Raw genomic sequence first — 13749 nt, forward strand, 5'->3', positions numbered from 1 at the left:
CGATTACTTTTTCTTTATAGTTGTTGGACTTTATCGATGTCTGCTCGTTGTGCCATCTCTTTGTTTTGACACACCCTATGTCCTTTGTCATTCGCTTAGTACGGAATAGGCTCTTTTTTGGTGTTCTTTGACCTCCTGGGTTATCCGTCTGACCTGTTCTTATATCTCGTTTTCTTTTGATCTCGGCTAGAAATTTCTGATGTCGGATTTAAAGTTGAGAACTTGATGTTAGGAATTGTTGGATTGCATGGATTTCCTGAAATTGCGCTGCTTCAAAATTCATCTATCTTTAGAAGATTGATGGTTGATTCCGTTTGTGGATTAGCCTCTTTTATGGAGTGTGATTTAGATTTATTTTTCCATTTTTCTCTATTCTCTCGAGAGCTTAATATTCATAGATTTTATATGTTAGTCTTTTTTTCTCCATTGACCCAACTGGATCGTACGCTTCTCTTTCTAAGTTCCACTTATTATGTTTTTGGCCATTTCTTAGACTCAATAAGCGTTGATTGTACGTGCGCTCGTTACCTATTTGTCTGTCGTCTTGTTTTATTTCCCTCGCTCGCTTTCCACGCCAATGTCGCTCGTAAGTAATTCTCATGCGATGAAAGAGAAATATTGGAATTAGTAGCAATAAGAGGGCTCTAACAACACAACTGTTTAGATAAGGTTAAAGACCCTCTTTCTTCAAAGTCGTGAGTAATAAGCAAATATCACTCTTTTCTTCCGGTCACTGAAGATGATTCTTTTAGAAGGTCACTACCTTCAGAGTTTTTGGTTGCAAGCTGTTTTGTTCTATAAGTCTTTTTACGGTACAGTCCAGTTACGTTGCATGTGACTGTATGCTTTTACATGTTTCGATAGAATTGAATTCCCCTTTCAATCATCGTTCTTACTTTTGAAGACTTTGCAAGTTGTTTATCTTTAGATTTTGAAGATGAAATATGATTTTAGGCAAAAAGATTCTCTTCTTATGAAGATGAACTATGTCCTTAGGCTTCATCTATTTTTCGATAATTCCATCGGTGACTTCTTTCGTAGCGTGCGTCTGTAATTGATGTTTCAAAGTCTGGCCCACCGAAGCGATAATTGCGAAGTGTTATCTGTTCTCTTTTTGTCGATTCGGAGTGCAACCCCTGTACTTTAGAGGTAAGCACTTGTTCGAAGCCAAGGGATCGGGTTTTAGTAGGAAAGTCCCATCTTCATACGTTTTAGTTAAGGCGCCTTACTAACTTGTCGATTTTATCTCTCCGGGCTGTTACGGTTTTCGAGAGTGGCGCAACCTTTGCCCGAAAGCGTTCCGGAAGAGTTCGTTTTAAGATCTTTCTAACAACCTTTGAATCCAAGTTTGTTCTCTCTCCAAGTTAGGATGTATTACAATCATCTTGAGAGCGTATATACTCAGTAAAGGTTTCACTTTCTTCCAATGAAAAATTTGATGTCAATTATGTTGTTAGCTTTGTAATTTTGACTTTACTAGCTTGTTCAGTCATGCTAACTTGTGAGTATCCCAATTTTCTTTGCCGTTTCGCATGCGAAACACGATGTAAACTCGTTTGCAGATATACATTGATAAAGCATAATTCCTTTACGTTAAAAAAAAAATAAATATAAATAAAATACGAAGTGATCGTTTTCATCTTTTCGTCCATTTGTGCCGTGGTTTAGAACGTGGGTAGCATTATCGACGATTCGATAGGATGTTCCAACGAATTCAATGAGCTTTCCCAGTCGCTCATCGAGATGCGATTAGGAATTCTTCATGCGAACTTTCCAATAGGCATTAATGGTGCCATCGACGAGTGGTGGTTCGATTAATGTTACGCCTTCGCCATTAGATAACAATATATCTAGATCCCGCTTGATTACAATTGTAGTTTTTGGGTTAGGCCCAAGGATTCTATTAGATTGTTTAAATTAAAGGGGGAGTGAATAGGTTGTATAACCAAACCATAAATCTCAATGCCGATAAATAAATGCGGAAATATTAAAAATCCACGAATTTAGTGGGAAAACTTCAACTTGGAGAAAAAACCCGGGGACAACACTGGTGCGAAAAATAATTCACTAATGAAGATTCAAGGTGCATTTACGAACTCTACGACTAACCTATTTACGACATCGCTATGAATCTTGCGCAATCTCTGCGGTTATCAGCCTCATGTTAGAATCCTCTTGAAGAACCGGCCACGTTCGAATCACGAAACGGCCTCCACTCCGAAATCCCGTAAGCTTCATCGATCGAATCACTGAACGTCCGTTAATACGCGATCCACGACGCTATCATGAGATATTTATGGTTATGGTGATCCTTCGCATGTAGAGTATCGATCGAAAATCGTGGAGAGAACTAAGCGAAGTGAGATCAATCGACATATAGATTGAAATTCCATATCTCGATTTGCCTAAAGGGCTTGATGAGAAAAAGGTTTTGATGAATTCCGAGCTTTAGGCGTTTCTCAATATGTTATTTTCTGAGAAGCATAAATGAGTGGAGCGAACCGCAATGCTCTTTATAATATTTCCTCAGTATTTATGACTTTGATCAATCGGGTCGCTTTCAACATTTTCCGATCTTTACACTGACTGTACCGCTAATTTAATGTGGTCGCGTTTCGCGTCGAGAGACCGGAAGTTGAAAAACTGAGAAACGTGAACTGGCTCTACATCTTCGATGGCGTTACGGTCCATTTTCTGTACCATCTACATTCTGTATGGCTGCCCGTAGGTACATTTGCAAATGTCACGTTTGGTTTTTGCAAAGTTTCGATGCTATTTCTTATCAATTAACTTTTATGCTTCTATGCCTACAACTAGTGCTGTGGAATCACCATAACATGTTGACACTTTATGGGCATCGTGTTCATCGTGATGTTTTTTTCCAAGCTTTTCAAAGTCTTGAATTCTACGTCTTCAACGATTCGCACCAATTCTTCAAGACTTCGCTTTTTTCTACGAATTGCCAAGCCAATACTTAACAGTTTGGAACTATGGATTATGAGTCGTTGAGAGCGAATTTATTTGAGTTGTTAAGGAAAGATTCCTGATGGCGTTTTTACTTGATATCTCTAAAATGTTTGGAGTTGATCAAATATCATGTATGGCCTGTCTAACTTCGCGGGGGGTTAGTTGCGGCCGACAAGTCAATATCGGGGTAATAGGTTAAGACACTTCTTCTTCGCTCATGATTTGGTATTTTGTTATTTGTGCTGGTCTGCGATAACGTGGTTTTTATTCACTTGCGCTTTTATGTATTGTTATATGTTCGATGTCGACTCACCTCTAAGTTGTGTTGCGCAGCCGGTCCGCGCGGTCGGCACTTTTGAGGAAGCGGGACATCTGCTAACTCCGGCTCTGCGTTGCATTAGTTCCGTCTCGCAGGTGAGGAGCACCACTTGAGGCCCTCACTTGATTTGGTGCGAGAGTGTCAGTGCGTAGCGGCTGCTGTAGGCAGAAGACGAGCTGCTAGCGCCTAAGGACTTCTACTGGCGCGTAAGGGCGGCTGCCAGAGAGGGCTAGTTCCTACCTACCAGCGCCTTTGGGTAGAGGGGTGGTTGCACTAGGGGTCGTTTACCCTGACTCGACTCACTTTGCGGACGCACTCGTCGGTAGCACCTCCAGGTAGGATGGTATTTGCGGGCACACATCTCCGATGACGGCCTGTCGGGCTTAGAGCGGTTTTGCCGTGTATGGTTGTGGGGGAGGGAGCAGAGCGACTAGGACTTATGGATGTACCTCACGTTCAGGGTGCGATCCCAGGATCTTGATGGATTGGAAATCTACTACTAGTCGTTGAGGAAGTTGGTTGATTGCACATGGAGAATTGTTTCCGCGCACCTTCGTGGAGGGAGAGACGATTTTGGCTCGCCCTCACCATTTGGACTGTGGGAAGCTGCAGGCCCTTCGGAGCAGGCGCAGTCAGTGTGTGTGAAGTGGCTGGTACCTACGGTTAGGGCAGAGTTTGTCGCCGCGCGTCCAGCTTGCGTTGGAGCGTGGAATGCAGTGTTGGTGTGGAGATTCGGGATACACGATGGTTGTAGTGACCAATCTCGAGGATTTTAGCGCCTGATCATTTTCGAGCATGTAGGATGATCGGAATGATCGGTGTATGTTTTTGAAACCTCTTACCTTGTGGAGGGTTATTGTGCACCAACGATTAGATTGCTTATTTTGGTGTGGAGGTTGTTGTGCTCCCGTACCTAGTGTACTCTTGGTCTTGCGAGCCGCTTGACTCTCTTGGGATTTTGTGCACGAAAGTAGTGTGATTTTGAGGTATTTAGTTCGTAGTTCGCCACTGTCTCTTACCAAATTTGGGATTTGAGAGGTTGGGGCCTGTGGCGATAGCATTTGTTGATCGAGAATCCTCGTATGTGGGCGATATCTGTCGGTTGTCTTGTTTTCCCGTCTGATTCAAAATTTAGAGTCGATGCGCGAGAGGTTCTTATACCTAGTGTTTTGCTTCGTGGAGTAAGCATTTCCACCTGTTGTGGACCGGTTAGGGTCATTTTCGCCGTAGTCTGCTGTCGTGAGTCTAATCGAACCGATGAGAGGCTTGGGACGTTGTGGAGTCATTGATCTATTCAAATAGCGTTGGTGGTGTGGGCGGGGAGTTCGATAGATTGTTTGCAATCTGAGTATTTGAATTGGGAGTTTGAAGTATGCTCAAGGGATTTTGATCTGGTATGACATCATCGTTAGGGTTAGATTTGATTGTTGCCTAACTGTGGACTCCGTACTTAGCTGTGTTAGGGACTTGTCTGATATGATTAGTCAGCCTCTGGATGAATTTGTGGAACGGTCGCGCGCATTATGGGCCTCATGGTATTCCGCTAGATCTTATAGGGACTTGTTTTGCTCGAGTCTCGGTCTCAGCTTACTCCCTCATTTGTACTTTGCTTTCTGGATCGATGATTGATTGCTCACGTTTTGTCCCCCCGATTGCTCGAACCGCCATATTTGCGACCGGCTCCTGGCTCGACGCCGCGCGCACACCTCTGCATCCGACGGACGGGTTCCCTGTACTCGACAGGTTCTCACCAGTAGTCAAGGCGTCTGCCTATCCAAACAATTAACGATTCGTCACAAGGATGATATCAATTCCAGATTGCATAAGGAAGTATCAATCATTATCTAACTTGCGTATTACAAGATTCATTCACAGCTACGTTTTACTCACCAGTTTCAGTTTAATTGATTCAATTCAATTTCTTATTCCATCAGGTTTACAAGTTTGATAAATGTTTACTTTTCTTAATCTTCTGCCCCCTAGCTGACTATCTCAGGTAGGTACTTGGGGGTTTGTGGTGGGAGCTATTTCTGAGCTCCCTGCTTGCTGCCGCCGCGCGCCCCCCACGAAGAGCCTGAAAATCCAAAACAACGTGGGTAGAACAACTCATAGGGTTCCAGTGGGGACGGTACCCAAGAAAAGGCCTCACGTATAGTGTTCGAGGAGGCCATTGAATGTTGTTCAACATATACAACAGATATTATACTAGTGTGGTTCAATTAAATACATGCCGATGCTACATATCGATAGGAAAATCTCACAACTAGTAGCATCGATTTGATTTCACTTTACTTTAGCCCATAACTTTACTCTAACGGTTTACCATTACCTTAGTTATACAACCATAGACCATAGTTCTAAGTTTCTTTACCTTAGCTCAAGCCTTTATTTCGTTATCTCTAACTCAATAAGGGTTTCTTTACCTATCATAATAAACCACCCGATCCGGCGTTCGAGTCAGATCATCTGACGATAGTCGCGCGACTTGTGTGCCAACAGCCTACGCGCCGTTCTCTCTGGATTCGCGCTTCTAGCGGCGAATCGTGCACAGCGGGGGTAACCGGGGTGGTCGAGGCGTACTTGCCTATCCTTCCGGTGGCGATTGCGTTGCCACGTTATTCCCCAGGATGGAATTTCGGATATGACCATCACCCCTGCCCAGCGACCAATACGTCTGGCGCGCGAAGGGGTCGCCAACACCCCAACTATCGATTCTGTCAGACTCAGTCACGTCTTTGATGGCCCGCATTACTTACCGCATGGATTAGTCTGCGTCTGGGGGCTGATCCTTATCAAATGGTCCTTAACATTCGGCGACGGAATGTCGTCTTCACGAACGCCAGCATGGTCTCAAGCCCGCGGTGATCTCATTATGATCACCCAATCTACCACAGTACCAAGCTCTGCGGCGGCGAAGTGTCCCTGGCCCCCCCCTCCCCCCTCTCACACGAACGCTAGCTGTACCTAGGGATCATAAGGTTTTCCTAGTGGGTGATGCCGGAATCATTTACCACAGGTCGAGGGTCATAACCAACCCTTACTGCTACTGAAACAAATCTTATCTGAGTGGTACGTTTCCACTACTGTTATCCATCACCGTAGGGTTCAATTCTCTAGGTGAATTCTTGTCCATGTACTTAACCTGCATAATTTGCTGGTTATCGGTCTCTTTGCATGAGGTCCATTCTAGTTTACTAGTTCCTAGGCTTTGACTACACGAGAGTCAGTTTGTCCCAACCTAGCTTGTGTTCGATCTTAGGTTTCTAATCAACTATGGTTCTTTAAACAGAGGTTAGATGCATCGATCTTCTGACAACCTAGTTGGTCATGTACTCTATTTACTAGCAGTTTATTCATGTCATTACTTAGCTCTCTATGATCTATCTGGTTCTTCTACTTTACGTGCATTATTACATTGCTATCATCATTATGCTCTTATACTTCGCATTTTCCATTTATGCTATTAGTCATGCATTCTGTACTGTCAATAGTATTAATACTAGATGGCTTGGCTCCGATTTAGCTTTGATCTTATATTATTCGATCGCTCTCTAACTTATTTACTAGCATGGCTCTATGATATTATTTAACATGATTCACTTTAGTGCATTATTATCATATGCTTCCATTTACTTGCTGTGCTATTTATTTCCTTATGTCATTCATGCATTTTTTACTTTATTGCTATTTACTACTTGCTATTTATTATGCACATTTAGTCTGTCTACGTGCATGGAGTCTACTGAGATTTACATTGTGCGCTAAAATAAAGGTCGTGACCCTTAGCTCGATTCGGTAGTAAACCACTTAACTCGCGTCGTTGTTTGTCGTATCACTTGCATCCCTCCGCTTCGATGCGGCACTCGCCCCTTGGGCCCGAACTTGCTGCGATTAGCGAGCTGATCGAACGCTGATCGTCTTTTTCCGAGTGCTTATTTCCTTGACTCAAGATGCTCCTGGGGTTCCGATCGTCCGGTTTTTGACTTATTCCGCGAATGTGTAGCGGCATGTCTCTACATAACCGGAATGTTTCGTCTAATTCACGTTGCGTACACTCGTCGGATTGTCGAGGGGGCTCGGAGCGTTTCACGCGTGTTCAGTTAGGTCCCATTAGGTTTCAATGCGCGTCAAAATGATCAAAACCCTGGAGAAAACCCCTCTTTGGGAGTATGCCTAAACACGACATAATGTCATACTTCAGGATTTTGTCTATAAAGAAGCCAATATGAAGCTGTCTATCATCTAGGAGTTATCAACTAGGAGCATTCGAACCATTTCTAGGGTGTTTAAAGCAAACCCTAGAAATCCACCATTAGAGCCTCATGAAGAACAACATGGATTTCATGTGTTCTTGGCCTCTACGAAGTTCTAAAGCTTGTAGGTAGATCAAAATCAAAGATCTAGGGTTTAAAACCCATTCTACAAAAATCTACCATGAGAGGCTTGGAAGTTTACCTCTCCTAGAGCTCCAAGGAAGAGAAGAAGATGAAGAGGATGATGATGGTGATGATCATCTTCCTCTCCTCCATCTTCTCATTCTTTTCTTCTTTTCCTTTCTTCTCTTTTCTTTTTCCTTCTCTTTTCTTGCAACCGGTTGAGAGAAAGGGAGAGGGCTGTGGGAGTGGGAGAGAGAGAGGGAATACTCTCTCTAATAACCCCTCATCACATGTTGTAACAATACCCTGCTAAGTCCCTCTGTTTTTCCAAAATTTGCAACTCATCCTGCTGTTTTGGCCTCCTTGTACCGGTACACGGGACCTTGTACTGGTACAAGACCTGGCAGACAGCACCAACCCGAGAGCTGGTTTCTCGGTTTCGTTGGGTTTGTACCGGTACAAGGCACATTGTACCGGTACAACACCTGAAGCCTCTCGAAACTGCGCTGGCTGCGATGGTTGTACCGGTACAGCCATCACTCTTGTACCGGTACAACAGCTCCAGAATGCTGTTTTTCGATTCGTTTCGGCTCTACTTCTCGCCGATCGATGTCAAAACCATTCCAACTCTTTTAGAGCTTACTTTTAACCCTTCCAACCGTGTTGGTATGTTAATTGGGACTTGCCCATCCATCTTCTTCGCATACTTTAGTCAATTTGGCTAAAGTTCGATAATTTCTTTCGAGACCTCGGGGGTTACATGTGAAACTCTCACTGTTGGATCGAGTGGTTGGAAACTTGAGAGGGAAAAAGACCAAGTTGCTATATTCCCCTGTCCGGTTTATGCACCAGGAATCAAAATCTTGGGAATGGAAGCTCCGTGAGAGGGTTGTTTGGATTGACATTTTGGTTGATGGTCACATCAGGATGACATTGATAGAGAGCTATTATTGAATTGTGGATTGAACCCTCTCTATCACTCGAGATGAGCTCGGTGACTATGGACACCCGGAGCATCCGATACTAAGGAAGGCATCGAGGATGAGAATTTTGAGTGGAGCTTCTTGAGCAACTGAGCGGTTAATGTTATGAGATTTCCTACTGAAGATAAGCCCTTGGCTAAGGCTTACGAAGAGTTTATTTGAGACATTGAGTTGAGACTAAGGGAATGACCTTAGTGGAATGGAGAAGCTTCTGAACTTTGGTCCATGACCATATTCATAGTAGAGGATTTGAGAGCGCTACCCGGGTGGTGAAGTGAGATTGACGTGGAGGCATTGTGATGCAATGCCGATTGAGGAATCAAGTAGCCACCTTTGGTAAGCAAATTTGGATGATTCGTTGGTTTCCGTTGCTATCGGAAGGATTGTTGTCGTGGATGTTATTTATGGAGCCGTTCGTGCTAAGCGAGTTCGGAATGGTAGCCATGTGGAAATTACACCATACTTAACTATGGAATAGAGTTGCACCCTGTTGTGCAATTTCGTGTCGGAATTTGATATTGGGTTGCGAGATCATCGTTGGGATTTGAGTCAACGATTCGATGCTATCTCACCTCTCTTTGGTGAGTGATATTCACGTGAGTACTCCGGTGGAGTTTAGATGGATTGGGTAATGGGTGTAACCCCCGGATTCTTGATATGGACAGTACCGTTGAATCCGCCTCAGAAGGATATATGATGGAACTTCCCAGTGAAGACTTGAACTCGAGAAGCTTTTGTGGAAGTTTGGTTTGTGTTATGCCAAAGCCTCGGCGTTGCAGGATCTTGTTGTGATTGCACCTTGGAGCTATCCGACATGCTCGAGACCTTCGTGGTCTGGTGTGTGCGCCGTTGAAGTGCTTTTTCCATCCTCTTCGGATGGTTTTGCTGTGGGGTTGACCCGCAGTTTCACGGACGAAACTCCTTTTTAGGAGGGGAGAATGTAGCACACTAGACCTTTCCAAATTGCAAGGTTCGAGTGTTTGATCTGTGATCTGAGTTTTTTCAGATATTCTGGAGGGTCGTTGACAGTGTTCCGACCTATGGCTCATATCCCGAGAATTGTGGTATTTATAGTAGTGCTAAGGTCGCCGAAGTGGAGGACTTAGGCTGCTCTCGGGTTGCCTCAGCAGGGCTGTGTATCGGTACAACATTGAACTTGTACCGGAACAAGTGGTTGTACCGGTACAGCATCGAAAGTGTACCGGTACACTTGGCTGTTTTCTGTGAACCCGAGCCTCGAGTTTGCGTGTACAGGGTTTTGTACCGGTACACTTTTCCGTGTACCGGTACACAATGCAGTCCTCAGACTACTTGTTCTGGGAGGGTGTTTTTGCAATTGTTGCTTATCTATAAAGCACCCCACTCCCAGTTCCCTGAGCTTGAGACCAGAGGAGGATAAATCATCCCTATAATGGTTCTTACTTATCGTAAAATGAAGATACATGCATATTCATGCAAGATAGATTATTTGTGAATTTTAGAATGCTTAAAATGCACATGTTATGTACAATGCATTTTGGACCTCTATATAGTAGAGAGTTTTCGTGTTGGGCTTGGCCCAATGGATAGCATTCTTATTTGTGGCTTTGGATCGTGTTGCATCTAGTAAATATGACAAGTATTATACACTCTTGGATTTAAAACTCATGCTTGGCATAGATGATCAGTTAATATCATAAAGTTGCATTAGACTTGAGTGATGCATGTTATGGTAAGCTAATGTCATAAAGAGACATTGGGCTTGAAATTGGTATAGTAAGCTAATGTCATAAAGGGGCATTAGGCTTGGACTAGATATGGACTTAGCAAGTTAATGTCATAAAGGGGCATTAGGCTTGGAATATGTGTGGACTTGGTAAACCTAATGTCATAAAGTGGCATTAGCGTTGGAACAAGATTTTGGCATAGTGTGATATAATGCCATAAAGGGGTATTGGACATAATGAATGGTTAAACCTTCACTTGGGACATTGGACTAGACCTATGAGTTGCTAGCGATCTTTTCCATGGTAGAGCCATGATGACCGGATCGTTGAGACGATGACTTTGCTTGCTTGCCATTTGTGCTCATTCGCACATGCTTGTGAGGGTCGCTCCCTACAAGCCGGCACTTCGGAGTTGGCCTTTTTGCGACGCAGTTTCCGAGTGCGGGATTGAGACGCCTGTAGGGTCGCGTGGGACAGCCTTATTCCAGCTTGGGATGATGTGCTACCACGGGCAGCTAGGCGGCGAGGCGCCTGTAGGGTCGTGTAGGACAGTCCTGTTCCTCGAGGGGGAATGTTGGTACTATCTCCGGCAGCTAGGCGGCACAAGCTAGACTGCCTTGTGTAGCTCCTTAATTGGAAATGAAAATCGACACGGAGTCGTTTATGTAATAATCACTACTTGATAGTAAATCGTAGTTGGATTGAATGAACATTGGGACATATAGTATACTTGGTCGCTATGATAGTGCATACTAGATATGTATTGGACACTTAGACATGTAGCATACTTAGTAGTATTGCTTATTGCATTTTAGTATACTTGGGTGCCGTGATAGAGCATACTAGACATGTTTTGACATATTGGATCATGATAGAGTAGATGTACTCCATGTTCATATCATGTATATTTGTGGCATAGTAGTATAGTTTTTATTATATGCTTTCTTTTTCGCAGTTATTATTATCCATATCTGCTTATGTTTTGGGCCTACTGGTGCATTTTGCTCAGATCAGTAATTGCCTACTGGGAACTATAAATTATAGTTTTCACGCCCCCTGTTTTATGATTTCTTTCAGAGCCTTCCACTTCTGGATCGCGGGAAAGGTATTGCCTCGAGTTAGCTTGTGAGGGGTTCGGCGATAGGTGGTTCACTTCTCTTTTGAGTTTTGTTTTGGAGAGGTTGAGAGAGACTTGTACCATTTTGTAGAGACCACCCCATACTTGTATCTTGAGATTTATGTTGTATTAAGTTTACTTCTTACTGTAGTGGTTTTGTTTTAGTTGACTCTATTTGTTGGTAGAACCTAGCTGTATACTGCTCTGATATCTCTAGATACTCTCGTTTTCTTGTTCATTTATTCGCTATTGTTGTAGACGCCTTATATGTGCAGGCATATGGCGGGTCTGAGCACGCACCGGGTGGGTTTATGCCGGGTCCCGGGGCGTGACAGATTAATTTGGTATCAGAGCCTAGGGTTGAGTCTTCGTGGACCTAGTAAACCTTAGGCCGGTTGGTGTAAGTTTTGGGGTAGCCCAAGGATCTATCCAGATTGTATCTAACACCTAGAGGGGGGTGAATAGGTGTAATAGCCAAAAACCACAAATCTCATTGCGATAAAAATAAATGCGGAAAATAAAAATCACACCGAGATTTACGTGGGAAAACTCTAACTTGGAGAAAAACTCACGGGACCAACACGCGAAAAAATAATTCACTAAGAGAAAAGATTACAAGGTGATTACCGACTCCACGGACTCAACCTTTCTTAACCTCCTATGAATCTTGCGCAATCCTCCGGGTTGTCCATGCCCTCACGTTCGAATCCACGAATGCCACGTTCCGAATCCACGAAACGCCTCCACTCCGAATCCACGAAGCTCACGATCCGAATCCACGAACCGCCGTTAATCACGTAAAATCCACGACGCCATCATGAAGAACATCATGTGTATGGTGATCCTTCGCTTAGAGTATCGATGAAAACCAGGGAAAAGAACTCCAAGCGAAGCGAAGATCAAATCGACATATAGATATGAAATTCCAATATCTCGATTGGACCTAAAAGAGGCTTTATGAAGAAAATAAGTTTTTGATGAATTTCGAGCCTTTAGGGTTTCTCAAATATGTATTTTCGTGATGCATAATGAGTTAGAGAACCCCAATAGCTTATTTATAGACTTTAGAATCAATCGGAGTCGGATTAGAAAATTTTCACGATTTTACACTGTGTACCGGTACACTTTAAGCTGTCACCGGTTACGCGATGACGGAATGAAAAAACTGACGAAACAGTGAAACCGGTTACATCTTCGATGGCTGTATCGGTACACATTTTGTACCCGTACACTTCTGATGCTGTACCGGTACACTTTGCAAAATTTCACCGTTTCAGGTTTTGCAAAGTTCCGATGCACTTTCTAATCCATTAAACATTGATATTATGATTCTAATGCCTACAACTAAGTATGAATCACCATAATATGAATTAACACTTTACCTGGGCATCGTGATTCACATCGTGAGTTATTTTCCAACTTCTTCGAAATCTTGAATTCTTCGATCTTTGACGATACGCACCAATTCTTCAAGACTCCGACTCTTTTCACGAAACTTGCCAACACACAATACGTAACAATCTCCCCCTTTGGCAATTTCGTGACAAAACACACAAAAACTCAAAAATTACATCGTAAAGAAAAATTGAAGTTCAATGTCATCACCAAAATATCGAACCCCTCGCATGTAGTCCAAATACAATTCGAAACTCAAAAATACATCAAAAACTCCTAAAATAGACTCTATGACTTAGACGCAACTAGGAGTCTTGAAGTCTTAATTTCCTGCAAAACAGAGAGTATCTTGGTATCCATGATAATGTAACATTAGATTCTTATACCTTCTCCCCCTTTGTTCTCAATCACCTCTCCCCCTTTGTTTTTTAAGTTCATCCTCTTCATCCTCTGCTTTGATCAATACCTGTTCTTCTTATGATCTCCCCCTTTTTGTCAAAAAATTGCCAAAAATAAAGCATAGAGAGAACGAACACACTAAGAAGCAAAAGAGTAGTCAAGTTATAGTTACAGGCCTAGAAGTAAAAACATGCAAAAGAAAGATAAGCAAACAAAGCTAAACTAAAACATCGTCCTAAAAAGCAAACACAGTGAAGTAAAAAGACTAAGCTCGAGGAAGAAATCACTCCGTGTCCTCGTCATCATCATCATCATTTCCTGCGCCAGCTCTAGATCCCCCAGCCTCAGGAGCATCACCGGACGGTGGAATGAGTGGATGTCGTGAAGTCGATCTGGTATAAGTGGAGTAGGTAGGCTGAGTAGGAAAAATATCATCATGCCTACATCCCATTTTTTCCATCATTCTCTTCATTCCCATCTCCACCTT

The sequence above is a fragment of the Ananas comosus genome, linkage group 14 (assembly GCF_001540865.1).
Source record: "Ananas comosus cultivar F153 linkage group 14, ASM154086v1, whole genome shotgun sequence".
In the NCBI taxonomy this organism is placed as follows: Eukaryota; Viridiplantae; Streptophyta; class Magnoliopsida; order Poales; family Bromeliaceae; genus Ananas; species Ananas comosus.